The sequence below is a fragment of the Oryctolagus cuniculus genome, chromosome 1 (assembly GCF_051225735.1).
Source record: "Oryctolagus cuniculus isolate XC-2025 breed Fujian yellow rabbit chromosome 1, ASM5122573v1, whole genome shotgun sequence".
Lineage (NCBI taxonomy): Eukaryota > Metazoa > Chordata > Mammalia > Lagomorpha > Leporidae > Oryctolagus > Oryctolagus cuniculus.
This window is the reverse complement of record NC_142867.1, coordinates 198399386-198420823: the sequence shown is the minus strand read 5'-3', so window position 1 is coordinate 198420823 and position 21438 is coordinate 198399386. Positions and strand designations below refer to the sequence as shown.

The 21438-nt window shown below is 42.8% G+C and overlaps 1 protein-coding gene and 1 pseudogene across 19 annotated transcripts in view; one reads left to right on the top strand and one right to left on the bottom strand.

Annotated features, from left to right (window-relative positions):
* UNC13B (unc-13 homolog B) overlaps nucleotides 1–21438 on the bottom strand; it is a 267751-nt gene that overhangs the window by 127720 nt on the left and 118593 nt on the right. The window lies entirely within an intron of this gene.
* On the top strand, nucleotides 13446–14228 carry LOC100338539 (jupiter microtubule associated homolog 2 pseudogene; annotated as a pseudogene).

Here is a 21438-nt window from a genome sequence, read left to right as displayed (position 1 = left end):
ATAGAAAACTTAAACAGACCCATAACCAAGATGAAAACTGAATCAGTAGTAAAGACCCTCCCAACAAAGAAAAGCCCAGACCAGATGCTTCACTGCTATTCAAAATAATTCAATAATTCAAAATCATTGAAAGGGGCGAATCCTCCCAAAGTCCATCCACGAACCCAGCATTACTTTAACTCCGAAACCTGGAAAAGATAAAACAGAGAAAAAGAGCTAGAGACCAATTTCCCTGATGAACACAGATGCAAAAATCCTCAACAAAACACCAGCCAATCGAGTCCAACTACACATCGGAAAGATCATTCACCTGGACCAAGTGAGATTTATCCCTGATACGCAGGAATGTTCAACATCCACAAATCAATCGATGTGACAGTCATATTAACAAATTGAAGAACAAAGACCATGTGATTACCTCAAAAGACACAGTGAAAGCGTTTGATAAAATACAACACCCTTTCATGACAAAAACTCTAAGCAAACTAAGTGTAGAAGGAACATTCCTCAATATAAAAAAGACAATTTATGAAAAACCCATGGCCAGTATATTATTGAATAGGGAAAAGTTGGAAGTATTCCCTCTAAGAACCGGAACAGACCAGGATGCCCACACTTACCATTGCTATTCAACAGAGTCCTGGAAGTTTTAGCCAGAGCCATTAGGCAAGAAAAATAAATTAAAGGGATATTAATTGGGAAGGAGGAAGTCAAACTGTCCCTATTCACAGACGTCATGATTCTATATATAGGGTATCCAAAAGACTCCACCAAGAGACTATTGGAACTCATAGAAGAGTTTGGTAAAGTAGCAGGATATAAAATCAATACACAGTCTGGCGCCGCAGCTCAATAGGCTAATCCTCTGTGTGCGGTGCCAACACGCCAGGTTCTAGTCCTGGTCGGGGTGCCGGATTCTGTCCCGGTTGCTCCTTTCCAGTCCAGCTCTCTGCTGTGGCCTGGGGGTGCAGTGGAGGATGGCCCAAGTGCTTGGGCCCTGCACCCGCATAGGAAACCAGGAGGAAGCACCTGGCTCCTGGCTTTGGATCAGTGTGGTGCGCCAGCCACAGTGGCCACTGGGGGGTGAACCAACAGACAAGGAAGACCTTTCTCTCTGTCTCCCTCTCTCTCACTGTCCACTCTGCCTGTCAAAAAAAAATCAATACACAAAAATCAACAGCCTTTGTATACACAGACAATGCCATGGCTGAAAGAGAAGTTCTAAGATCAATCCCATTCACAATAGCTACAAAAAAAATCAAATACTTTAGAATAAATTTAACAAAGGACATCAAAGATCTCCATGATGAGAATTATAAAACATTAAAGAAATAAATAGAAGAAGATACCAAAAAATGGAAAAAATCTTCCACGTTCATGGATTGGAAGAATCAATAACATCAAAATGTCCATACTTCCTAAAGCAATTTACGTATTCAATGAGATACCAACCAAAATACCAAGGATATTCTTCTCAGATATAGGAAAAATGACACTGAAATTCATATGGAAACACAGGAGACTCCAAATAGCTAATGCAATCTTAACCAACAAAAACAAAGCCTCAGGCATCACAATACCAAACTTCAAGACATACTACAAGGCAATTATAATCAAAACAGCCTGGTACTGGTACAAAAACAGATGGATAGATCAAAGGAACAGAATATAAATGCCAGAAATCAACCCACACATCTACAATAAACTTTTCTTTGACAAATGAGCTAAAATCAATCCCTGAAGCAAGGATAGTCTCTTCAGTAAATGGTGCTGGGAAAACTGGATCTCCAATGTACAAAAGTATGAAGCAAGACCCATATCTTACACCTTACACAAAAATCCACTTAAAATGGATCAAAGACCTAAATCTACAACCCAATACCATCAAATTATTAGAGAACATTGGGGAAACCCTGCAAGACATTGGCATAGGCAAAGAGTTCTTGGAAAAGAACCCAGAGGCACAGGTAATCAAAGCCAAAACTGACAAATGGAATTTATCAAATTAAGAAGCTTCTGCACTGCAAAAGAAACACTCAGCAAAGTGCAGAGGCAACTGACAGATGGGAGAAATTATCTGTAAACTATGCAACCAATAAAGGATTAATAACAAGAATATTATAAATATATAAAAAAACTCAACAACAACAACCAACCAAGTTAAGAAACGGGCAAAGGACTTAAAAAAGCATTTTTCAAAAGAGGAACTCCAAATGGCCAACAAACACCTGAAAAAATGTTCAGGATTACTAGCCACCAGGGAAATGCAAATCAACACCACAATGAGGTTTTACCTCACCCCCATTAGAATGGCTTTCATACAGAAATCAACAAATGCTGGTGAGCATGTGGGGATAAGGGTACTGTAATCCACTGTTGGTGAGAATGTAAACAGGTATAGCCACTGTGAAGACAGTATGAAGATACCTCAGAAATCTGAATGTAGAGCTACCGATACAACCCAGCCATCCCACTCCTGGGAATTTACCCAAGGGAAATGAAATCAGCATGTGAAAGACTTATCTGTATCCCCATGTTTACTGCAGCTTAATTCACAATAGCTAAGATATGGAATCAACCCAAATGTCTATCAACCAAAGACTGGATAAAGAAATTATGGTATATGTACAGCATGAAATACCACACATGGTTTAAAAAAATGAAATCCTGTTATTTGCAACAAAATGGATGAAACTGGAAAACATCATACTTATTGAAATAATCCAGTCCCAAAAGGACAAATACCATATGTTCTCCCTGATCTGTGGAAACTAATAGTGAATCTAAAAGGTAATCTATAGAAGTGAAAGTGACATTTTGAGATGCGATGACTTTGAACAACCCTGTCTCAACTATTGAGGATTGGGGTTTTTTTTTTTCATACTATTTTTTGAACTCTTTACTTAGTATAAAGTTAATCTCATGTGTAAAAAGTTAATTGAAAATAGATCTTAGTAAAAAAAAAAGAGAGGGAATAAGAGAGGGAGGAGGAACAAGGGTGAAAGTATGGGTGGGAGGGCGGATACAGTAGGAAGATTTACTATGATCTGGAAGTTGTATTTATGAAATGCATGAAGTTTGTATACCTTGAATAAAAGTTTTCTGGGGAAAAAAAAAACAACACCTGTATAGCATCCTGACAAAGTACTGTATCACACATTGGGAGCCTCAGAAAACATCAAACTTAATCAAATGAAGTAACATTTCTACTCAATGTATATCACTTTTACATGATCACAAAGTTAGATTATCATAAGGCAAACAACCGTAAGTTGGAGATCATCTGTACTTCCTTTAGACTCCTCTCAGTTCTAGATATGGAGTGTCTATACTGAAGGAGAAAACAAAGCAGGTGGCTTATTCTTTTAGAGCAGGGGCATTTGATTTAAATAAGAAATCTCTGAGGCACTTGTTTAAAATGCAAATTCCTGGGGCTAGCACTGTGGCATAGTAGGTTAAGTCTATGCCTGTGATGCCAGCATCCCATATAAGCACTCGTTCAAGCCCCAGATGCCCTACATGCAATACAGCTCCTTGCTAATGTATCTGGGAAAGCAGCAGAAAATGATCCAAGTGCTTAGACTCCTGCCACTTATGTGGAAAACCTGAATGGAGTTCCAGGCTCCTGGCTTTGGCCTCACCCAGCCCTGATGGTTATAGCCATTTGGAGTTGAACCAATAGATGGAAGATCTCTCTCTCACTCTCTGTGTGTCTCTGTTTCTGTAACTCATAAATAACTCTGAAATAATCGTCTCTCTGGAACTCTTGAAATAAGTAAATAAATCTGAATTTAAAAATAAAATGCAAATCCCAGACTTTACTCTCTGAAATTCTAATTCAAAGGGGCTGGAGTAGAGAGCTTAGCAATCCGCATTTTTTCTTCAGAATCAATCTTTTTTCTCCCACAAATAAAGATTTTTATTAATTTTTTAAAAATTATTTGAAAGGCAGAGAGAGAGAGAGAGACAGACAGACAGGGACAGAGTTTCCAACCACTGGTTCACTCCCCTAATGTCTGCAATGGTCAAGACTGTGCCAGGCAGAAGTGAGATTAGCAAGAAACTGGAATCAATGGAGAGTGTAACTGGGATTCAAACCCAGGCAGTCTGTTATGGGACATAGGCATTAGGCTAAACACTTCCCCACTCTGCCAGTATATATTTTTTTTAAAAAATTTATTTATTTATTTGAAAGGCAGAGTCACAGAGAGAGAAAAGGAGACACATACACACACAGAGGGAGAGGGAGAGAGCAAGAGCAAGAGCAAGAGAGTGATATTCTATCTGCTAGTTCACTCCCCAAATGGCTCTAACAGCCAGGGACTGGGCCAGGCCAAAGCCCCATATGCACACAGGAGCCCAAACACTTGGGCCATTCTCTACTGCTATCCCAGGCACATTAGTAGGCAGCTGGATCAGAAGTGGAGCAGCTAGGAATCAAACCAGCACCCATATGGAATGCCAGTGCTGCAGGCCATGGTACTGCTGCAACACAATGCCGGCACCAAGAATATACCTTTTTAATAAGAATCTTAATTATTCTTGTGCCAATGACTCTTGAGTTATTCTGTAAAAAAGGAATTATAGAATTTCCTATATGAGAAAGCCAGTCTCAGCCAAAAGCATAGCACTCCTGTGATGGAGATGAAGGCAGACACACCCACTATCCTACTAAGCTTGAAGGCCAGTTCAAAGTGATAATACAGGTAAATGAAAAAAAAAATTAAGGTACCTCTAGGTTCCAATAGAAAATGAATCCTCTTTCCTAGAAGGTAAATTTTCTGCACTGATCCCTGTCCCCTAGGCTGACTGCAATATACTCACTGCTGCCACCTTCTACATATTTTGTCTTGTGTCTATGTAAGAAATTAAAAATGGTCACACCAAAAAATAAGTTCTATAATCAAACAAAACACACTCAGGCAACTGTTATTTCATCACCAATTAATAATAATCAAGTGTTGCTAACTTTCTCATTACATCGAAATGACAGAATACTTAAGCCCCAGACTCCAAGTGAACAGCTTGCTTAGGCAATGATAAGACTCACCTATCAATTACTACATTGCACTAATTGCTAGGTTGTTCAGAAAAGATAATATAGTTAAACATTAGAAATTATTCCTTTCCCTTTTTTCCAGATAATAAATTAGGTAGGTACCACAAACTTCTCTTTCCTTGGAAAATAGTAGTAAAGAATCCATAATTGGCCGGCGCCGCGGCTCACTAGGCTAATCCTCCGCCTAGCGGCGCCGGCACACCGGGTTCTAGTCCCGGTCGGGGCGCCGGATTCTGTCCCGGTTGCCCCTCTTCCAGGCCAGCCCTCTGCTGTGGCCAAGGAGTGCAGTGGAGGATGGCCCAAGTGCTTGGGCCCTGCACCCCATGGGAGACCAGGAAAAGCACCTGGCTCCTGGCTCCTGCCATCGGATCAGCGCGGTGCGCCGGCCGCAGCGCGCTGGCCGCGGCGGCCATTGGAGGGTGAACCAACGGCAAAGGAAGACCTTTCTCTCTGTCTCTCTCTCTCACTGTCCACTCTGCCTGTCAAAAAAAAAAAAAAAAAAAGAATCCATAATTAAGAGAAGCATATTGAACCCAACAGGGGGATAACAAAAAGAAATTATTGATCAATCTTACCTGTAAGTACAGATATGAAATACAAGTAAAGCAAACAGCATTACAGTAAAGCAATAATTTACCGTGATCAAGCAGAGTTTATTAAAAGGAAGCAAAGATGATTTATTAATAGAAATCAATTGATACACTCAAATTAAGTAAGTACTACTAAAGCATTTTGGTTTTTTTTTAAAGATTTTATTTATTTATTTGAGAGGTAGAGTTACAGACAGTGAGAGGGAGAAATAGAGAGAAAGGTCTTCTTTCCATTGGTTCACTCCCTAAATGGCTGCAATGGCTGGAGCTATGCTGATCTGAAGCCAGGAGCCAGGTGCTTCTTCCTGGTCCCCCATGCGGGTGCAAGGGCCCAAGGACTTGGGCCATCTTCTACTGCTTTCCCAGGCCATAGCAGAGAGCTGGATTGGAAGAGGAGCAGCCGGGACCACAACCAGTGCCCATATGGGATACAAGCGCTGCAGGTAGAGGATTAACCTACTTTGCCATGGCGCCGGCCCCTATTAAAGCATTTTGAAATGTTCAATATCTTCTCTTAAGTGTTAATATAGATACTGTGCTGAAGTATAAAATCCAGAAAAAAAATCACAAATCATGAGTGTACTGTCCAATGAATTCAATGCACACACTCAAATAACCAACACACAGATCAAGAAAGCACTACCAGCACACAGCAGATCTCTTCGTATCCCTTTTCCGTCACTATAAAACTTGAAACCAGCCATTTCTTCTGCCTGTCACACTTTCCAGAGAGCCAAGTGCTAATTTCCTCGACCTCTTTCAAGTCTTTGCTTAATGTCACCTTATCATGGTGATGCACACTCTTTACCATCTTACATAAAACTGCAACTCGATCCAATTCTAGTATTACCAATTGCTTTCAATAATTTTTTTTATTGGCCCACTCTGTAACAGCCTATGTAATTTGCTTATTCATTATGCTGTCTGTTTTGCCCCACTCTGGATCTTCTTGTTGCTCTCTTATACATATCAAGCACCTAAGACAGAACCTAGACTGTAGGTGTCGAAAAATACTTGTAGAAGGAAGAAAAGAATAAGAAGGTAGAGGGAGGGCTGGAGGATGAGCACAACTGTATGTGAAAAAAGGAGAACTAGCAGGAGGAATGTAAACAGGGACAATCTTTTTACCGTATAATTTGACAGTATCCAACAAAATTTAAAATGTATATATTCTTTATATATTTATATATTTTTATATTCTTTGTATATATTCTTCTACTAATTTCACTTATAAAATGTATTCACTCAACTAACATATATTGAACAAAAGTACTGTGGACACACAGATAAGCAAATTTACTACTCATTAAATTTATGGCCTAGGGAAAGAAACAAATATTAATCAAATGATCACACATACTGAGTGCTATAAAGTTACATAATATAATACGCAATAGGAAACAGAAGATCAATTTGTACATGTTTATAAGAAAATTACTTGTAAAAAGTTGTTCCCTATAGAACTGAAATTTGGGGATATTTAGGGGGAAACTTAGGGGAATCTTTCCCGTCCTACATCAAGGGGGCTGCTGTTAGGTCCATTATAAAGTTCTGGGAGGAAGTTAATATGATCAGTTTAAGTTCATAATTGATCATAAAGATAGGATTAAGTGTCAAAGGGATCACATAAATAAGACCAAGTGTCTGCTAATAACAATAGAAAGAATTAAAAAGGAGAAAATGATCCAACATGGGAAGCAGGACACACAGCAGACTCATAGAATGGCAAATGCCCTAAACAGCACTCTGACCTCAGAATCAGCCCTTAAGGCATTCAGAGCTGGCTAAAAAGCCCAGGAGAGCATTTCAGGCATGGAAAGTCAAGACACTGTGGCAAAAAGTGACCTACATGAAAGATCTCTGGGAGTGAGATCCCAGCAGAAAGAAAGGGCCATCAAAGAAGGAGGTACCTTTCTCTGAAGGGAGGAGAGAACTTCCACTTTGATTATGGCCTTGTCTAAATAAGGTCAGAGTCTGTGGAATCAAGAGGCTTCCATAGCCTTGGCAGCTCATGATAAGAGCCTTGGGTGATTACTGATGTCATAAGTAAGAGTGTCAATTGTTAAATCAACAACAGGAGACACTGTGCACTTGATCCCAATATAGGACTTCTGTCCTTAATGAGTTGTACTATGAGAATTAATGGTAAAACTTGTCTTCAAACAGTGCTTTATACTTTGTGCATCTGTGTGAGTGCAAACTGTTGAAATCCTGACTTAGAGTTAGTCATCTATATATAAAGATAATTAAAAATGAATCTTAATGAAGAATGGGATGGGAGAGGGAGTAAGAGGTGGGATGGTTTGGGGGTGGAAAGGAGGGTATGGGGGAAGAACCACTATAATATAAATATAAAATAAATAAATATATATATAATATAAATATAAAATAAATATAAATAAATATATAATAAATATAAATATAAAATTTATATTTATTAAATAAAAGCTTTATATAAGAAAAAAAAGTTCTGGGAGGAATTTCAGGAACTTTGCATCCAGAAAACCCTCCACCCAACAATATCCAAGGAGGAGGAGGAGGGAGGAGAAACAGGGGGCCCATACCCATATCCATTAAAAACTCCAGTGTAAATACCAACTGGGCTCTCTATCCTCTCCTGAGAATCCTGCCTGGTCTGTTAAGTGTATTTCCTTTCATTAATCTTGGCTAGTATGCTTATTTCTTTTAAAAAAATTGGGGAACATTTCAAATATCCACCAATAGGGAAATAATTTTTAAAATTATAAAAATAATTTTATATTATAAAAAGATATGTTCTAACTATGGAATACACAAAGGGTCTTCAAAAAGTTTATGGAAAATGTATATTATGAAAAAATATTCATAGATTTCAAAGGGTTTTTTGTACCAAAATAAACATCTTTTTTTTTTTTTCAGATATACTTGAAAGGCAGAGTAACAGAGAGGAAAGGAAAGACAGAAACATCTTCCATCCACTGGTTCACTGTCCAGATGGTTATCACAGCCAGGGCCAAGCCAAATCCAGGAGCCAGGAATTACATCCTGGTCTCCTATGTAGGTAACAGAGGCCCAAGCATTTAGACCATTTTATACTGCCTTCCCAAGCACATTATCAGGAAGCTGGATCAAAAGTATAGCAGTTGGGGCCAGTGCTGTGGCGCTGCAGGTTAAGGCCCTGGCCTGAAGTGCTGGCATCCTATAGGGGTGCCAGTTCTAGTCCCGGATGCTCCTCTTCCGATCCAGCTCTCTGCTATGGCCTGGGAAAGCAGTAGAAGATGGCCCCTGCACCCACGTGGGAGACCCAGAAGAAGCTCCTGGATCCTGGCTTCAGATTGGCTCAGCTCCAACCGTTGGGGTCATCTGGGGAGTGAACCAGCGGATGGAAGATCTCTCTTGCTGTCTCTACCTCTCTCTGTAACTCTGTATTTCAAATAAGTAAAAAAAATAAATCTTTAAAAAAAGAAGTATAGCAGCCAACATTCAAACTGGAACTCTGATACCAAGCATCACAAGCAACAGCTTAACCTATTGCATTATGCACTGGTCCCAAAATAATCATCTTTTAGTTCCATTTTTCCACAAGATTTTTGAAGTCTCTTCATATCACACTTGAATATGATCAACTTCTAGGTCCAACCATCAATTTATAGAAAATAGAGCAGACAGAGGAGTATGTTAAACTACAGTATGAGAATACATGGGAATGTTTTGAGTAAGATCCACAAGTCAAACAAAACTCTGTAATCATATGGACTAATTTCTTCAATAAACAAGTTTAAAGAAAAAAATTAAGAGATGGAGAAGGAACTTATAAATCAAAATTATGATATCTCAAGAAGAGAAAATTCAGCTGTTTACAGATACACACATGGTGTTAACACAGAAGAGCAAGGAAGTTATTATCCTAAGTCATAATGGTAATTTTAGGTAGGAAGGGGTTGTGGTTGGGCAGGAGCACCTGGAGGGGTCTCTGCCATTGCTAGCAAAGGTCTGTTTTTTCTACCTTATGCTAATCCATTAAACTAAATATCTGTTATATTAAATTTTCTATCTATCTGTGCTATATTCTACAATTAAAACTCAATGCAGGCTCATATCATTACAATCACTACCATCTGGTCATCTCATTCCTCTCATAAAGTCTTCAAAAGCTCCCTGCTGATCTTCAAGATAAAATATAAATAGTTTGTTATGGCATAAACCCTCATAATACAAGTTTGTTGTGCTTCTGTGATGTCATCTCTGAACATTCCCCACTCTTTTTACGCCCTACCCTGAAGTCTTGCAAAATTTTTAATTTGCAGCACTCTGACATGCCTATGTCATACATTTTCATTTCAGTGGTTTTTTTTTTTTTTTTATTTATTTGACAGAATTAAAGACAGTGAGAGAGAGACAAAGAGAAAGGTCTTCCTTCTGGTGGTTCACTCCCCAAATGGCCACCACGGCTGGCGCTGCACTGATCTGAAGCCAGGAGCCAGGTGCTTCCTCCTGGTCTCCCATGCGGGTGCAGGGGCCCAAGCACTTGGGCCATCTTCCACTGCCCTCCCAGGCCACAACAGAGACTGGACTGGAAGAGGAGCAACCGGGACTAGAACCTAGCGCCCATATGGGATGCCGGTGCTGCAGGTGGAGGATTAACCAAGTGAGCCACAGCGCTGGCCCCCATCTCAGTGTTCTTGTAACACTGACTCTTTTCTCCTTCTTCAGAAGACTCAATTTATACCAAGACAAGAGTCTGGGAGACAGAGAGATGAATAGGTAATCTACAGGGGAATTTTAGGGCAATGAGACTATTCTTTATGATACTATAATTATAGATATGCATTACTAGACATCTGTCAAAACCATACAATATACAACATCAATAGTGAATCATATGCAAACCATGGACTTTGATTGAAACATAATTTCCTCTGGAAAGTCTTTCCTGATGATCCCAAATTTGGATTAAGTTTTCTTCTTTTCACTCCTTTACCATTTACTATTCACCCATCACATGCTGCCACTTGTATGTTCCTTCCTTTGTGGACTTGAGCTCCATGAGGTCAGGAAATTGCATCTCTACATCTCTAGTGGCTAGCATACTTCCTGGCATGAGGAAGAGGTATTCAATAATTATGCAATGAACAAGTCTATCAATTTTTAATAGCTACAACAACTCTGTCAATCACATTTTATCAATCAAATTGATTTCTTACTGCTGTACCAATGGAAGCTATAAGAAGCAGCCCTACCAGATGATCATGCTTTTATGGGAATAACTGACCTTTATGTATATACAACACTCACTGTGCCAAGGACAGGCACTTAAAGTATTGTCATTAAATGAAACTTTGATACATTCATGTGACATTTTTCAAAAAGAATTTATTTGAGAGACAGAGAGAGATACATAGAGTTCCCATCTCTGCTGCTTCCTTTCCCCAACACCTACAACAGCCAGGGTTGGGTGAGGGCCAAATCCATAAGACAGAAACACAATCCTGGTCTCCCAATTGAGTGGCAGGAATCTAACCAATTGATCCATCATCACTGCCTCCCAGAGACTGCTCTGCTGGGAAGCTGAAGTCACAAGCCAGAGTGGGCATCTTAACTCACAGGTTAAATATCCAGTCCCTAATCTGCATTTTTAACATGCATAATTGTGTGGCAATGTAACTGGATATAAAGGATAATAAGTTGATATAATGACTGCAATTAGCCACCTCAAATTTCTTTGTGGAAGAAGCAGGATAGAAATAAATAAATATGTGAGTCAGAAGACTGCAATTAACATTATTTTTATCAGCCCAACCATATTGTTACAGTTTCTCTTTCTTTTGTTAGTTTGCCAGCACTATAATCAGCATCAATATTAACTGCTTCCACTGATGCCACATATACAATACAAAACCCATCACCCACTCTTACTGACAGAAGTCTTGGACCCATTGCGCTGCCCTACCAACAAAATAATAATCATTTTGGACTCTATGGAGTCCACAACTAATATATTTTCCTCTTTGAGAATCCAAGTCCTGAGCTGAAGGTCGCAGAAGCAATGGACTGGCTGGTTCTTAGCTCCCCACTACCCAATTGGATGAAGTCGTGGAGAAGGAGAAAAACACAACTAGTGACAGATTTTTCAGCCAGAGCTGGAGGTAGAATATGTTTTGAATCTTTTCTTGACACATTTATTTCATTTATCCTACTCTGAATAACTTTTTTGAAATTCATTTTTAAAGGCAGAGAGATCCCCCACCTGTTGGTTCACTCCCCAAATGTCCACAACAGCTAGGGCTGGGCCAGGCCTAGAGGCAGGAGCCCAGAAATCAACCAGGGTATCCCACATGGTGTCAGAGACACAGAACTGAGCTATCACCTGATGCTTCCCAGAGCATCAGGCACTCAAACTGGTACCTGTATAGGGTGCCAATGCCTCAGGTGGAGGCTTAACCTACTAACCCACAGTATCACTGGCCCCACTTCCATGGTATTGTTATAAAAAAATTATATCAGGGGCTGGAACTATGGCATAGAGGGTAAAGCCACTACCTGAAGTGCCAGCAACCTAGCTGCCCCACTTCCAATCCAGCTCCCTGATAATGAGCCTGGGAAAGCAGCAGAGGATAGCCCAGGACCTTCGGCTCCTGCACCCACGTAAGAGATCCAGAAGAAGCTCCTGGATTCTGGCTCCTGATTTCAGCCAGGCTCAGCCCTGGCAGTTATGGACATTTGGGGAGTGAACTAGAGGATGGAACTCTCTCTCCCTCCCACTTTCTCTCCCTCTCAGATAAGTAAATCTTTAACAAATGAAATCAAAGAACTGCCCAAAATTAACATATAAGCAGAAAGGCAAAAGTTGATAAACCAGAGTAGGAACTTTGAACTGTACATCAAAGGGGACCCAGTTATCAAGAACAAAAATATAAAGTCAGGAAATCAGAGAGCCAGGCAGAGTGAGCTGGAAAAAATGGAGAATGGAGATTCTGAATGAATCTTGGCAAAGAAACTGAGGCACCAGCTTTGGAGAGTGAGGTGAGACCAGATTGCAGCAGCCCAAGCCACTGGCGATAAAACTGTGGGAACAGCCTGGTGTGAATCCAGCTTGGAGCCCAGTGGGGGACAGTATACAGCCAACCTAGAGAAAAAAAAAAGAGGCACGTTTCTCTCTCCATGACCACCCTGCACTGGCATCCTGTAACAAGCTAAGAGAGGGCAGGCCCCATTTTGGACATATGTAACAGCTATGCCGGCTTGTGTCCGCATGCCCAGCAACCAACCGAGGGGAGACACCAGAGTCTGGCTGGGAGAAATGACAGGGGGCTGGGTGCTCATGACTATGGGAGGCTTGTCCGCCAGGACTATGAAAACACTGTAGCTGCATGTCAGGGCACAGGTGTGGCTGGGACTCTGGGCAGTCACTGTGGGTGGCTCCACATGCTTGAGGCTCCCTGATTGGCTGGTGAGGGTCACTGCTGCAGGATCCGTGCTTACACCAAGGACTGCACAGCTCCTTTGTGTGGCTCTTGTGGCAGCACTAATATTGTATCCACTGGGGACAGTGCCCAGGCACTGGTCTCCTTTGAGGAGAGGAGGTGAGTGTGAGACTATGCCAACAGAGCAGAACAGAACTCCCCTGTGATAAAATTAAAAAAAAAAAAAAGAGAGAGAGAGATTCACCCCACCCAACCTGGGTGTCACCTTGGACACTTCCTTCACCCTGGAGCACTAAACAGAGCTCCCTGACCACCCCCAACACAAGCCTCTAGGTATTCACTGAAAAAGTAGACACTCTACTAAGCCACAGAGGTCTACTAAGCCACAGAGGAATAGTCTAAAGATGAAAACCATCACAGCGGCAGTGGCTAAGGAGACTGGGGAGCCGCACGGCGGCCAACATGTTCCAGGGTACAGAGAGTGAGGCTGGACGAGCAAGCTCCAGGGCCATGAAGTCCCCAGGAGGAGAATCCAGAAATCTTTTCGGAAGTGCGGAAGAAGCCGTTCCTTTGAGCAGAACTAACAGGATGGCGTCTAATATTTTTGGACCAACTGAAGAACCTCAGCACCTGCCCAAGAGGACCAACCCCCCAGGGGCCAAAGGAAGTGGCATCTTCGAGGAGCTGACCCCTGTGCAGGCTCGGCAGCGCCTGAACTCGCCGGGTGGGAAGACCAGTGACATTTTTGGGTCTCCGGTCACTACCACTTTTGTCCTCGGCACATCCGAACAAACCCAAGGACCACATCCTCCTCCGAAAAGGAGAAGACCCGAGCCTGGACCCGAGAGCTGCAGCGGGAACCCCATCCAGGGACGCGCCACTGGACGAGAGAGGCCGCTCCCGAGAAGCTAACCATGCCAAGGAGCCCGAACCCGCACCCCAGGTCGACAGCCACGAGCCCAGGCTGGGGCCACGGCCTCGCTCCCACAACAAGATCCTGAACCCGCCAGGAGGCAAATCCAGCATCTCCTTCTACTAAGAGAAGCCCCTGCTCCCCTGTAGCGAGGCGGGAAACTCCAGAGCTAGGGTATCACACGTGGTCACTTCTTTCAGCCCAGATGCGCGGGGTGGGGTGCAGGTCTGTCGTGGACGTGAGGCTGGCTGCTCAGGGGCTCGCTGCCCAGGGCCAGGGCAGCTGGCTGAGGCCGGCTTCCTGATGGGACTTCAGGGACTGACAGGACAGCCTGGCCAGCTCCCGGGGTGAGACGCCCACCCTAGGTCCTGCTGCCCCTTTCCTGCTAGCCAGGCGGTTCCCACTCCAGAGATGCCCGTGGCTGGGTTCCTGTGTCCCCTCCTCGTCCCACGCCACGCACTGTCCCGCAGCTGCTCTTGAGACATCTTGATTGGGTTTCCTCGGCAGCTTCCAGCAAAGACCAGACACCGTCCTCTGTCTGCATCTCCTGGAGGTCCTCGCTCCCGATCCTCTGAGCGCGGCCGGCCTCCCCGCGGGGCTGGTCGTGGTCCCTGCCCTGAGTCGTTCCTGCTTTTCTCTCATCAGCCTTAGGTCTAGGCCTTTGTTCTTCACCAGGGACATGAACCGCTCCCTCCCTCACAAGCCAGGGCGCTTCCTCCGAGGCTCGAGGCCCGTGGCTGCCACCGCCAGTTCCCGCAGCCGCCAGTTCCCGGAGTGTCTCCTGCCGTTGGGTGGTGGGAAGGAGGGGCTTGAGGACCTGGGCTCTCAAGGGTGGCTTCCTCGCCCGTCTGAGAAGTGTCCTAAAGTGAGGCCACACCTGGTGACCGCGGCCCCGGCCTGTCTGCAGCACCTCTCAGAAAGTCTGTCCCTCAGCTTCCCCAGAGGAGGAGCCGCGCAGGCAGCCCTCGTGGATCTGTGCAGGAGACCAGGATCAGGTGTTTGCCAGCAGAGGTGCCGGGCCGGCCTGAGTCCCTCCCAGTCAGCCCAGAGGGCTGGGCGGTGTTCCTGCACAGCTGACACCAGGCCTAGAAAACTAATTCATGATTAGGCTTCGGCAAAGCCGCGGCCGTGCTCAGCCACACTCCCTGCACCCTGGCTGCTCAAGTGCATGAGCCCAGGTTCCACTCCCTGTTCCTGACACACCAAGGGGCCTGCACAGGCGTTGTCAACCAAAGACCATTTCCTCCTTTTGGTGCCCCAAGACTTTAGAGCCAAGACACACTTAGCCCGCAGCCCTAGAAGAGCTGCAGGAGGCTGGGTTCAGTCATCTCTAAGAGCCTTGTGGGGGCGGGGCAGGGAGGGCATTTAAATGGTGCTGAACTTGAAGCCCAAACATACTGACTGGCTGGCTTACAGGGAATAGTCTGATGGTGGGGATGAAGTGTTGTTTGTAACAAATTCCAAATGGGATGCCCCCGCTCTCAGGCAGGGCACGGGATTCGCCCGGGTGGAAGCTGAGGTTCTGGGGGAGGGGGAGGGGGCCTAGGAGCCGGAGCCGGGGAAGATGTCTCTCAGCTGGCACTGCCTGTACTTGGAAGTTGAATGACCTTTAGCACCCTCTGCTCGACGTCTGAGCTGCGTTATACTAGTCTGTATTCTTATTACGCCTTAAAACTTTTTAAGTGCATTTGGTGCCAACATTTTTTAGAGCTGTATCAAAACAACAAAAAACCTGTACTTAACATCGCAGTGTAATTTTGATAGGAACACTTTGTTATTTTTACAAAGCAGAATTGGGTGTAGCCGTGGGATTAAACTTAGCAGTCACGTGAAAGAAAAAAAAAAAAGAAGCATCTCCACAAATGCCTGATAATAAACTCAGTAATTCAAGAAACAAGAAAGACAACATGACACTCCCAAAAGAAAACATTTGAATACTAGAATGTGAAGATGAAGAGACTGAAGACATGCCAGAAATCCATCAAAAAGTTGATCGTAATATTACTTAGTAGTAATCACAGGGGCTGGTGCTGTGCCTAGTGGGTAAAGCCACTGCCTGCAGTGCCAGTATCCCATATGGATGCTGGTTCAATTCCCGGCTGCTCCACTTCCAATCCATCTCTCTGCCATGGCCTGGGAAAGCAGTAGAAGATGGCCCAAATCCTTGGGCCCCTGCCCCTGCATGGGAGACCTGGAAAAATCTCCTGGCTCCTGGATCCAGCCATTGCAGCCACCTGGGGATTGAACCAGTGGAGGGAAGACCTCTCTCTCTTCCTTCTGCCTCTCTATTACTCTGACTTTCAAATAAATAAATTAACTAACTAACTTATGGAATACAGCAAAAGCAGTGCTAAGAAAAAAGTTTATAGCAGTTGGTGCCTACATCAAGAAATTGGAAAGGCACCAAATAAATGACCTATCAATGCATCTCAAGGACCTAGTAAAACATCAGCAAACAAAACCCAAAACTAATAGGAGAAAAGGAATAATTAGAGAATAAACAAAATTGAAACCACAAAAACAATACAAAAAATTTTAAACATTATATATTGTATATGAACAAGTTAGTGAAGAAGAAGAAGAAAAAAAAAAGCTAGCTTGGGGCCGGTGCTGTGGCACAGCAGGTTAACACCCTGGTCTGAAGCGCCGGTTCTAGTCCCGGCTGCTCCTCTTCTGATCCAGCTCTCTACTATGGCCTGGGAAAGCAGTAGAAGATGGCCCAAGTCCTTGGGCCCCTGCACCCGCGCGGGAGACCCAGAAGCAGCTCCTGGCTCCTGGCTTTGGATCAGCGCATCTCCGGCCATTTTGGCCATCTGGGGAGTGAACATCGGACAGATGGAAAACCTTTCTTTCTCTCTGCCTCTCCTCTCTCTCTGTAACTCTTTCAAATAAATAAATAAATCTTTTTAAAAAAAAGCTAGCTTATTGAGACGGTAGATTTTCCATTAGTCTAACGCTGCCTTGGATATACTGTGCTGCAGATAGTCTCAGCACTGAATATGTATGGATACCTCTCAAATGAATGCAACCTCTGATGCAGTTGTTTTGATATGCCTCAGACAGTATTTGAGTGTCTGCAAAGTTGTTAATCTGTTTGGTAATGAAGATATTTCCTGTTATTTTTTGTTATTATTCCATATTTTCATGTTTAAATTTGAATTTTTTACATTTTTACTATTAATTAAAGTACAATTTGTTCAATGGTTAAAATGGGGTTGTCAGTGAAGAAACTTAAAAATATCTTCATTTATGTAGCTACTAAGTAAACACTGCCTTTTGTGTTCTATGTTCATTCACTTTTAATGATCTGTATTTTTGTTTACATATGTGATGATGTTTAAAAAAACAAGCTAGAGATTTTTAAGAATTGGTTTCAATGCCACTTATTTTTTATAGCTTTTGAATTTTGTACCTTATGCACATGCTTCCTTTCAAAAAATAAGATGAGGGAAAAACCCTAGGTATGAGATAAACATGAATCAGTGACCTACAGACCACCACAATGACTGCAAGGGTTACAGTAAGAGATTCAGATAAGAGTGACAAAACAGAAGAAAAGTGCCAAAAGAAGAGGATGAGCTCTGGAACTCTGCCTTGTGGGATCCTAGTAAAAACAGGAGGAAAATCAAGGCACTGAGTGAAATGGAAGAGTCTGCAGGTTGCAATCTTACTTTTCTGCAGGGCATGTGGTCCTGGGTGAGTAAAAGCCATCCGTGATCACAAGGCTCACTCTTCTTCCACTGCTCACATAGAGCAACCAAATTTTAGCCACCAAGATTTTAAGCAGCACAGAACTTTCAGTTTAAGAGTAGAGAAGGTAATAAGCGACAAGGAGAACATTGGCTATCTGAAGTAAAAGGAAGAAAAGGCTCCCAAAGGAGTGAATCTGCCAAACTGGGCCAGCCCCTTACACCTCAGTCCTTTGAAGAAGACTGTAGAGCAGAGGGACTCATTTCCTGCTGCAGATTAGCAAGCACAGCTCCAACACTACTCCCTCCAGGCCAGCGTGCTCTGCATCTTCCAAGTTCTCCCTCCCCTCATACTTCATTTATCCTGCTATAAACAATCTTTCTTTTTAATCAACACATAACAAGTAGCTCATAAGTCTTTTTTTTTTTTTTTTTGACAGGCAGAGTGGACAGTGAGAGATAGAGAGACAGAGAGAAAGGTCTTTTGCCGTTGGTTCACCCTCCAATGGCTGCCACAGCTGGCACGCTGCGGCCGGCGCACCGCGCTGATCCGATGGCAGGAGCCAGGTACTTAACCTGGTCTCCCATGGGGTGCAGGGCCCAAGCACTTGGGCCATCCTCCACTGCACTCCCTGGTCACAGCAGAGAGCTGTCCTGGAAGAGGGGCAACCGGGACAGAATCTGGCGCCCTGACCGGGACTAGAACCCGGTGTGCCAGCGCCACAAGGCAGAGGATTAGCCTAGTGAGCCGCGGCGCCGGCCATAAGTCATTTCTAAACTCATGTTTCTGTTTATGCCAAACAAACTTTATGCTACTCTTAAGTATTTATTGCTCCTCTGCCACATCAGGTCTTTCTTCTCTTTATCCAGGGTATTACTATGCACCTGCTGAGGATAATTATAAATAAAGCATTCAAGTTGCTGTTGCTATGCATTTCTTCTCTTCTGACTTGAGTCCAAGTTATGATCCAGGGCTTCTAATTCTTTTTGCATCTTCCCAATAATTCCTCCATGGCTCTGGAAAATATCTATATTCTCTGTATGTATCCACTCATTAAGAACAAGTACACTAAGCCTAGTGCTGTGGTATAGCAGGTAAAGCCAACACCTACGATGGCAGCATCCCATATGAGCACCAGTTTGTGTCCCAGCTGCTCTATTTTTGATCCAGCTCCCTGCTAATGGCCTGGGAAAGCAGTGAAAGATGGCCCTGCCACCCATTTGGAGACCTGGATGCAGCTTTTGGCTCCTGGTTTAAGCCTGGCCCAGCACTGGCCATTGCAGCCATCTAGGGAGTGAACCAGTGGATAGAAGATCTCTGTCTCTCCCTTCTGTCTCTGTAACTCTTTCAAGATGAATAAATCAATTGATCTAAAAAAAAAAAAAACACCAAGAACACCGCATTAAATATATAGAAACATTCAGGGAGGAAGGAACCAAAAGATAAGCTCCTCTGTACTCAGAGGCTTTCGATTTATTTTTCTGCAATGCTGATCTGGAGCCTCAAAGCTTCACAAGACAAATTAAGAAAAGTAGGACAGTTCTCTTTCCATCTCTTGTCTGCAAAAAACTCTCCATTTCTACTAAGGATAACCGTGAGCACTGTAAAGCTTAGAAATTACCTTACAATATAGCCGATAATACTTTATTTACTGCCAACCTCATGTCTCAGCTGCCTGAATATGAGTCTAGTAGTCTAATTACAAAGGCATCCTAGGAATCTACAGGCTCTGGATCAAGTAAATTTCCAACTCAAAGAAAAAGGATACCATCATCCAGTAAGTACTGCAAATTATACTCTTTAAAAGAGAATTCTTTTCGGCCGGTGACGTGGCTCACTAGGCTAATCCTCTGCCTGCGGCGCCAGCACACCGGGTTCTAGTTCCGATCGGGGCATGGGATACTGTCCCGGTTGCCCCTCTTCCAGGCCAGCTCTCTGCTGTGACCCGGGAGTGCAGTGCAGGATGGCCCAAGTGCTTGGGCCCTGCACCCGCATGGGAGACCAGGATAAGTACCTGGCTCCTCCTGGTGTCGGATCAGCACGGTGCGCCGGCCACAGTGCACCAGCCGCAGCGGCCATTGGAGGGTGAACCAATGGTAAAGGAAGACCTTTCTCCCTGTCTCTCTCTCTCACTGTCCACTGGGAAAAAGTAGTTATCTCAGAACAGAGAGGGAGAATTACAGAGTACTTCCTATATGCTATATTTTTAATCAATTGAAGATTTTTATAATGAATGTTATATGTTCTTATTTTCTTAAAAAATTTAAAGTAAAAAAGGGACTGTTTTAGTATGCTGAGAGGAAAAAAAACTCTTCATTATATCTGCAAAGTGACCATCAAGAATTTAAACTTAGTCAAGAAATTAAAACATAAACTGGACGTAAACTGCCAGAAGTTCTTTGCCCAGTAACCAATGTGTGAAAGTCATTCTAGGAGAGTGGATGAGGATGAAGGAAACATTCCTTGCAGTCAAGGCCAGGATTTTGTGAAGCAGACCTTCATCATGAAAAGAAACTCAGAAAATAAACAATCTATTCCTTGTGATTCCTATAAATTCTTAAAATAGAATCTAAAAGGGACACTGATCAGTAAGTACTCAAATTTCAAATCCAAGTTAGCCGTGTATATTTTTTGTAGTACATGGTACTCTAAAACCAATTCAAAGGAGAAAATAATCAAGAGATACTTCTGATGCAGATATGTTTGCTTAGACAAGTGTAAAACAGCTCAAATGATTCCTAGGAAACTGCTATGACGACTGCCTCTGGGGAAAAGACCTAGCTGGCTGAGGAACAGAAATGAGAGGGAAACTTTTTACTGCATTCTCTTTAACATTTTTAAAAAAAAATTTAGCAAGTACATATAATAGCCTTTCAGTAAATAAATTATTTTTAAAACAAAGCAAAAAGGCAGTGATCAAATAAGAAAAACACATGTTTCTACATGGCAAATTATATTTTATGAGCATTTTGCCATCACAAGGTGGTACATTAGAAACATGGATTTTAGAGTCAAATGGACATATGTTGTCACTTGACAGTTTACCCAGTTCCAAGAAATTAGTGATGCAGAAAAAAAGATAATTGGTTGAGAAATCTGAGAAGAAAAAAAAGATTCTGAGCTGCTCCTCATGATACCATGCAAAATGGCTATGAAGAATTTATAATTAACAAAGAAATCAATATATTCTGAAATTTTAAATCACAGGCAACTTGAAATAAGACAGAATTTTAACCTAGAAGGCAGAATCTTCCAAACCCACAGTATCTATTGATTTTTTTTTTTCACAGTATGACAAAAAAATGATCAGGAAAGTTACAGAACTGGACATATCTTTTATGAGGCAGCACTGCAAAGAACAGAGCTAAAGGCCAGCTAGTCTCTATAGACTAAACAGACATGTTATAGGGCCTTGAATGTAAAGGGATACTAAAATATTACATATGGTTTCAAGATGTAGATAATATGTAATTAAACCCAAAGTGGCAGAGTCTTAGAAAGGCCTGGGCATCAGAAGTAAATTCAGTAATCTCTCAGAACTATCTTGGGCATCTGTCTCCCAAATTTCAGTGCAGGACATGGTTCATAAAAGTCTTAGCAGTGCATGCTAATATCTTGAAGGGGCTTCCCATGGAATAGCAACATGGCAGTATAAAGGGATATGAAGGGTGGACTCCCTGAGTTCTGCCCCATCAAAAGTTACAGTGAAGAATTTTGGATCCTTTCAAGACACTACCAGAAACATGATTCACCTCCAGTATGCTCGCAAAAGGATCAAAGTAC